Below are 8059 nucleotides of genomic sequence, written 5' to 3'. Positions count from 1 at the left end.
TGTGTGTGTGTGTGTGTGTGTGTGTGTGTGTGTGTGTGTCTGTCTGTCTGTCTGTCTGTCTGTCTGTCTGTATACATCTAAGATAAAAAGTCTTCAGAGGTGTACGTTTCTATATTACGTGAGCAGCATGTCTTGTCTCGCCAACCACATGTATCACGTTACAATCAATCTTCATCCTAGCCAGACAATCCCTGCTTCATTTCTCTCCAATCTTTCCACGGTAAAAAAAAAGCGCACTACAATGAGACAGGTGCTTTTTGATTAGATTAAAACAGATGCATTTTTGACTTCTATTTATCCTGAATGTCGTTTAGCACGAAAGCTTCTGTTTAATTTTTTCTGTTTTGTTTGACATTTTCACTGTGAGTTTGTTTGGTTATTTGATTTTACGTGAGTTTAGGATTCTACTAGACAAACTAAGCCTTGTTGGGGAATGTTACTGAGACTGTTTTAAAACAAATAGTGTCTTGGTCATTTAGGGATGGGTGAGGGGGACAGGAGACGCGAGACGCACAGTTAAGTCTGAAATGAATTCCTGTAACAATTCGTGGGGGGCGTTGACCAAAATGCCCCCCCCCAAAAAAAAACAACAACAAACAACAGAGCTGGAGATCCTTTGTTGCTGTCCTAAACGCCAGATGGCGTAACGGGTAATACGTCAGTTACTAAGTAGGTAAGTAAGTAAGAGGGGGACAAGACATCTCGGCAATCAAAGGGGGGGGGGGGGTGAAATATATTTTTTTCTTCAATAGCTCCAAAGGTCAAAGGAGACTAGAACAATGTAAGATCATTTCGAGTATAATAATAATTGGTCGTATTCAGAAACAAACTGTGCATACTTGCTGTTTCGCCATATTTACATACATATTGGACATGGTACTATCTCAATAGGGATGCGCATGAAAATGAAAACAAGGTGGTTAACAAAAGTTAACCATCCCCACAGCATTTTGATATAATATCCAAAAGAGACACAAACACATAGGCACACACACTGCAAACGAACCTTTTTCAGAATAACGTGGCCTAGAGGTTAAAGTGTTCGCCTCTCATTCAATGGTCTGGGGTTCGAATCCTGCTCGCGACGGACACATTTTCTTATCTAAAATTGTCTCCTTTCACCTCCTTTCCTACCCTCTATCAATGTTCTGTCGTCTGCTCTCGTCTCTACTTTATGCCCAGACCCCCTCACCTTCTTTGCCCCCCCCCCTCCTCCTATCTGGACTCCTGACTCTTTCTGCAGCCTTTCTACTGCTACGCCTTGGCTCCTACACACTGTTGACTTTCAGTCACACCCCGGATCTTCTGGTAGGAAAGACCTACATCTAGAATCTAGCCTTCTCGGATAAGGGCGAAAAATCTCGGAGGTCCCGTGCGCAAGTTGCGCATGTTAAAGATCTCTTGGTGGTCCAAAATCGATAAAAGTAGGCTTCGGTCGCAACCAGGGCAAAAGTCAAAATTTCCATTCAACCGAAAACATTTCATGTGTCCCGCGCTCATATGACCTTATGCCGTAGAACACACACACACACACACACACACACACACACATACACACACACACACGCACACACACACATACACACACACACACACGCACACACACACACATACACAAACACACACACAGACACACACATACAAAAGCAAACAGGCGAACACACACTGCGAACGAACCTCGTTCAGAAGAACACACCCACCCACACACACTCACTCACACACACACACACACACACACACACACACACACACACACACACACACACACACACACACGATACCATACTCTAGAACAACCACAAACAAACAAAAACGAAAACCAAGCAAGGCGAGGTCGTTTGTCAACACATAATATTTTCATAGCTTCCGCTCATGAAATAACATCTGTTTGTATACTCTTGTTACAGTTACTACATTAAAAGGAAGGTGGACATTTCTATAATCTTTTATATATATATATATATATTTTTTAATGCAGGTGTTTTTATGCTTCCATCGACACGAATTAGATCATGCAGGGAACTGACCGGCTTTCGACTCTGCCTGTCAGGGCCAACACAGGCTGAGAGGGATACAACATCCCAACGGAAAGATTGAGGTACTCGAGAAAAATTCTCCCTACTCAGGAATCGAACTCGGGTCTTCTGCATGGAACAGGAAAGCGTCTAACCCCTCAGTCACAGGCATCGCTGTGAACATTTCGAGCTGATAGATATTCATGAACCTTCTTATACAGAAATGTGTACATGGGCTGTTTAAATATGTTCACATAGATCATGAACATTAATCGCCGGCCAGGTGATAAAATGTACCGTCCCAAATTTTGAAAATCTTTCTTACTGCAGTTTTTTAATCTATAGTAAAGGTTGCATATTTTCCGGAAATATTTTATCTAAACGCAAAACTATAAATGTTGAAAAAAAAAAGCAAGGAATATTACTTGATATAAGTACAATTTTTTTCGAAGCATGAACCAGTTTTGTTGTTGTTTGGTCTCCTCTGAAGAACCTTGTTTTACGAGCTTAAAACATTTTAACAGCTCGCGACGAAATATAGTTTCCACGAAAGCGTGGTGTCCTTCAGTTCCAGATTTAATAGAAACGAAAATAAACAACATCAAAAATATTATATTCAACCAGATACGCCGACGTAAAAAAAAAAGAAAAAAAAAGACATAAACAGATAATATGTGAGCATATATGTGAATGAGAAGAGAGCACAGCGTAATTTAAAGAATAGGAGAGTAATCGTCATACAAATACGCACACTGTCTAGACGGCATACTATACTTGGGTTCAAATAAGCAGTCTGAGAAGAAAAACCAAACTAGGAAAAATGACTAAAACAGGAATTCCGGATGCTGTAAATCTGGACCAAAAAACTGTGCCAATCTAAGAAGGATGTCTATTATATGATACTCTAATACACTTAGATCGTAAATCCCCTTTTAACGCCGACAGTGAGCTCGCAGTAGTCAGGTTGTGCAACCGAACCTCAAGGATATTCTGAACTGAGTGTTTCAGTTGTCTTTTGTATTTGTCGTTTATTCACTCACTCTTTGTCGGTTTTAATACTCTGCATTTTTATGAAGCCGGAAACAAACAGACTGGGCTGTAGTCAAACAATCGTTCTCAAGGATATTTTGATAAGATCATTTCAGGAATATTTTATTCACACTCGTTTTGTTTTATTTCCTGCATTTTGTTTATCAATTCTGAAACAATCCGATTGGGCGGTAGTCAAATAAATATTTAATACAATAAGATAAAAATAGCGACGGAGAAGATTATTAGACTGTGTCTTGTTACCAGTGTGTTTGGAGCTCGTATTGTAAACCCATTCCCCCCCCCCCCAAAAAAAAAAAGGAAATGTTATTAGAATTTCCTGCATATCCTGAAACAAACAAACAAACAAACAAACAAATTAACAAACACCAAGTATCCTGGCACATAAGACACGGGGCATTAAATACATTTTAGAAAAGTTCTAGAAAGAATACCCGCTCTTCCCCACTTATTCCTTTCGATACTTACTCTTGAAGCAGTGCGCTTGATCACATAATGTGTAAGTGTACGCTTAGGTAGACAGATTTCCGTGTAGAGACCACTCTCACATAATGGTTAGCTAACGAACCTAAACACACACACACACACACACACACACACACACACACACACACACACACATACACGCACACACAAACAAACACACACACATACACACACGCACACACTAAAAGGAGGCACGTACAAATCAGCCACATCCCCGCATTCACTCTCACAAAAACACACACACATGCACACACATGCACACACACACACACACGCACACACACACACACACACACACACACACACACACACACACCTCAGACGCACGTACACAAACAAACACAAACAAACACATAGGCTCGCCTATACACACGTACATACAGAAATACTTTCTAGTTCTAGGGCGCTATGTACTCTCTGTTGGTTGGAACGAGACCATTCCCTCTGTAGTACCTGGTCCTTCCAACATGGGCGGTATTGTGACGACTTGTGGGAGATTTGTTCTTTTTGGCGGCTTTTAGTGACCATCTGGGTAGTGACTGGCGTAATTTAATGCCCCCTTTGGAAACACATTCAGGTGGGAGGTACGAAAAGTTTAGACTCCATGTGAGCCTCCTAAATGTAGCAAAATGGGCTTGGCCTCAAAAGGAGATTGACAAGTGCAGTTAGTTTTAGATCTCCTCTGTCTTCTTGATTAGTTTCTCGCCATGAAATGACCCCGGAAGCCATGGGAAACTTATTTTATGTTCAAGGCCGGATTTTTGTAAATAAATATTAGTAAGTTATTTTGAAATCAGAAGAGTTTCTCAAGTATTAAGAGTTAAGAGAGACGTGAAAGGAATGACAGACGAGACGATAAAGCCTTTTAATTTTATCGAATAATTTCGTCTTTTTGTTGAGATGCTGTATCCAGTTTAGTCCAGGCTGACCGACACACTCAGGGTCGAAGCAGCTCGACATCTAAACGATCAAATTTATCGCCACCTTGAAATTTAGAATTACAACGTTCAGTCTGACATTTTAGGACGATTTGGGTTACTATGTCATAAACAAATTTTAATGTCCTGTCTGCTCTATCAAAATCGTAAGATTATTCGGAGTCATTATCAAGGTATTCAAAGAATTGCTTTCGAAAAAGCTTGACATTTTGTGAAACTCAAACTTTTTGTCGTCAAATTTCTCATAAATAGAACTCCGGGGTAGCTAATAGTGTCTACGTGGAAGGAACACGTCGTTTGTGTTATGTCACGGTGGAATCAGGCGCTCGTCAGTTTTGGAGCAAATGGAGGAATTGATATCATCTTCAAGCTTGTTCATTCGTCTTTCTTTTATGGGGATACTGGTATCATCTTCAAGCTTGTTCGTTTGTCTTTCTTTTAAATGACTACAATACCCATCTATCCTAAACTGAAGTCACTATCGATACCTACGGTTGAAGCAGGAGGGGTTCGCCTGGCAGCAGAGGAAACATTCGCAAGGAAATGGCCGCCAACGTTTGATGACTTCCAAAGCTTGAGTGTCCTTGGAAACTCCAAGCGTACAATATTGTCTGTGACTTTGATCAAAGTTTTTCAGTAAAAATCAACTCAGAAATGTGTATTTTAAAGGACATAAAAGATGTTGAAAGAGGATAAATATCAATGAATACTGCCCGACTACCTAAAAAAAATCCGGTTTCTTCGATTTCATTATTTTGACGAGCGCCGGATTTCATCAGGATATCATACATTTAAAATAGTTAACCGGAAAGATTACACGGACAAAATAACTTCCAAATGCCATGGTGATTATTGATACTCAACCTGCTAATCAAAAATACTCCTAATTTTGTCTAAAGTCGATGCGTGTTCTTTTCAGACTCGACAACTGCGCAATGCCAGATAATCATCATTGTTTCTGAACTCATCTACCGAGCTGTGCTATAAAAAACAAAGCCAGAGCTATCTCATCAGTTACGAGAATAGAAAGAACTACTAGAATTACGGAACAAACAATCTATTTTGTCTAGGGACGCACAACAATGACGTTCGTATTTAGCATGACTCAATTGTACGAACTAGCGGGGGTTATCAATCTGTAAAAAGGAAAAAATAAAGGTTTTGTCCAACCCACATCTAAAACAACAACAAAATCACCAAGAACAGCACCAGCAGCAGCAGCTTACAATAATAACAACAACAAGGACGGCAGCAACAACATCATCAACAACAGCAACAACAACAGCAATAAAAACACCACCACCGCGACCACCACCACCACCCCGACCACACCAAGAACAAATGTACAACAAGCAAGAGAACTCTATTATTCCCTAAATAGCTCACCAATCTGCCAGAACAGTTTAAGAACAGTCTGTACATCCTAACACACTGAGAATCTTTTGTTCTTACTGTTGTTAGCGATCCAGTAGTATCTGAGCGTTAACTCTTCTGCATGATGCCATTCGGTAATAGTTGCATGTTTGTTCTAATTGTTGTCTTGAGGAGTAGAGGCAATTAGATGTGTGGGATAGCTTGGGAAGAAAACATCCCCTTAAATCGGTTAGTTTTCTACAGAAGAACAGATGATGTTCCACTGTCTCTGAGGGGTAGTCACATAGTGGGCAGGCAGCAGACTGCTTTACTCCAATTCGGTTGAGATGTTGGTTGAGGGGTACATGTTGTGTTCTAAGTTGGAAGATTATGGATTGATCTCCCCTCCTCAACTCATTGATTGGATCTTTGACCAGAGAATCTTTTAGAATGTATCAGTTTTCTGAGGACTAGATCTAGTTACGATAAACAAAACCCTCCCGACCATCAAAGGAAACAGCCTGGGTGGCTAACTCACGATTGTGTTAAGATACTTCATGTGCGACGTCAGACAAAGATTTTGTAACTGTCTTGAAAAACAAACAAAACAAAAACAAAAACAAAAAACAACTTTCCCTCCTCCTAAAAACCCCAACAGAAAAAAAACCCACGAAAAATCCCAAACCCTTCCAGCGACATTAGTTATTTCTGTGAGCACGCAATCCTGGATTGTCTAAATGTTTAAATGGGGCGACATACATCATCGTTAAATTTATGTCAATGTGTCTGAGAATGCCTAAAAGAGTAAATTTTTATCCCACAATGAATGTAGACCGTTGACTACTGTGATGTAGCAGCTTGACGTTTAACCTTCACACTCAGGAGACCCGAGTTCGATTACCGAGTGGGCAGAATTTTCATGAAGTAACTCCGTCTTTCTGCTAGAATGTTGTATTCCACGGCCTGGCTTCGCCTTGACTGGCAGGGATCGAAACACGCCTTCTATGTGGCCTAAATTGTGTCGTTGGGGACGTAAATACGCCTACAATAAAAATAAAAGAAACGAATGTTGCACAACTTTGCTTCGGTTCCTCAATGGTTCTTATTTTCAGTTTGGAATAACTTTTTTTTAAAAGGTTACCCTTTGCAGAAAGCAAATAAAAATATATTTGAGGAGTAGAGCGGGATGACGCATGTTGTTTTGGTGGTAATCAGCAACTGAGGATATCAGTTTCAACATATACTGTTACTGTGGGTGCTTTTTTACGGTCACATTGACACGATTTAGATTATTTAGAAAGCGAGAGAGGTACAAGATCCCAGCAGAAAGACCAAGATACTCCATGAAAATTCCTCACCACTTGGGAATCGAGCGTGGCTCCTCTGAGTACGACAGCGAAGCGCCTGCTAACCGGTACACCTCAAACAGCAGTATATAAGTTGGAGCCTGTGTGACGCTAATGGGAGTGTGATAAACCATCGATAATCTCTTGGTCGAAGGCAACGTTACGATAGGTTGCAAATGTGAGACATTGTGGTGAAATCAGGCAGTCGTCAAAACAATAAAATAAAAAAAATCGACCTTTTTGGGGCTGATGGGCAATTTTCAATTATTATTCTTGGCTCAATATCTTTTATGTCCATTTAAAAACACAATTTTGTTTGTATTTTTCTGAAAACATTGATTAAAGACACACAAAGAATGTAAATTTTCAGTTTCCAAGCACTCTCAGGCTATAGAAGTTATCAAACGTTGGCGGCCTTTTTCCGCTAATTTTACCTCTGAAACCAGGCGACCCTGTCCTCGTTCAATCGCAAATATTTCGACTTCTATTCATGATAGATGAGTATCTTTTTTCAGAAAAAGGAAAGCAAATAAACAGGCTTTAAGATGTTACCAATAGTCTCAAAATTGACGAGCGCCTGATTCCACCACAAATAATTTTACGGCTTTCCCGACTCACTTAAACACACAAACTCTTACACGTCTTATCTGGTAAGCTCAGTCCCAGATTTGTCGCAACTAGTTGAATGAGAAATATGTATTCGTTAGCGTTAACATTTTCAGCACAGAAAAGAAATGTTTCTATCTACAAGCATGATATATAGCCGACCAACATTTTCCGAACAGAAGAAAGATTTTATATTAACGGACAGTGCAGGCAAGTACATTTGTTTATGATAAATGAGGAAAATAAGAATACAATCCACAATACA

Source organism: Aplysia californica, unplaced genomic scaffold (genome assembly GCF_000002075.1).
Source record: "Aplysia californica isolate F4 #8 unplaced genomic scaffold, AplCal3.0 scaffold00112, whole genome shotgun sequence".
Classification (NCBI taxonomy): domain Eukaryota; kingdom Metazoa; phylum Mollusca; class Gastropoda; order Aplysiida; family Aplysiidae; genus Aplysia; species Aplysia californica.
Note: the sequence above shows the minus strand (reverse complement) of the source record.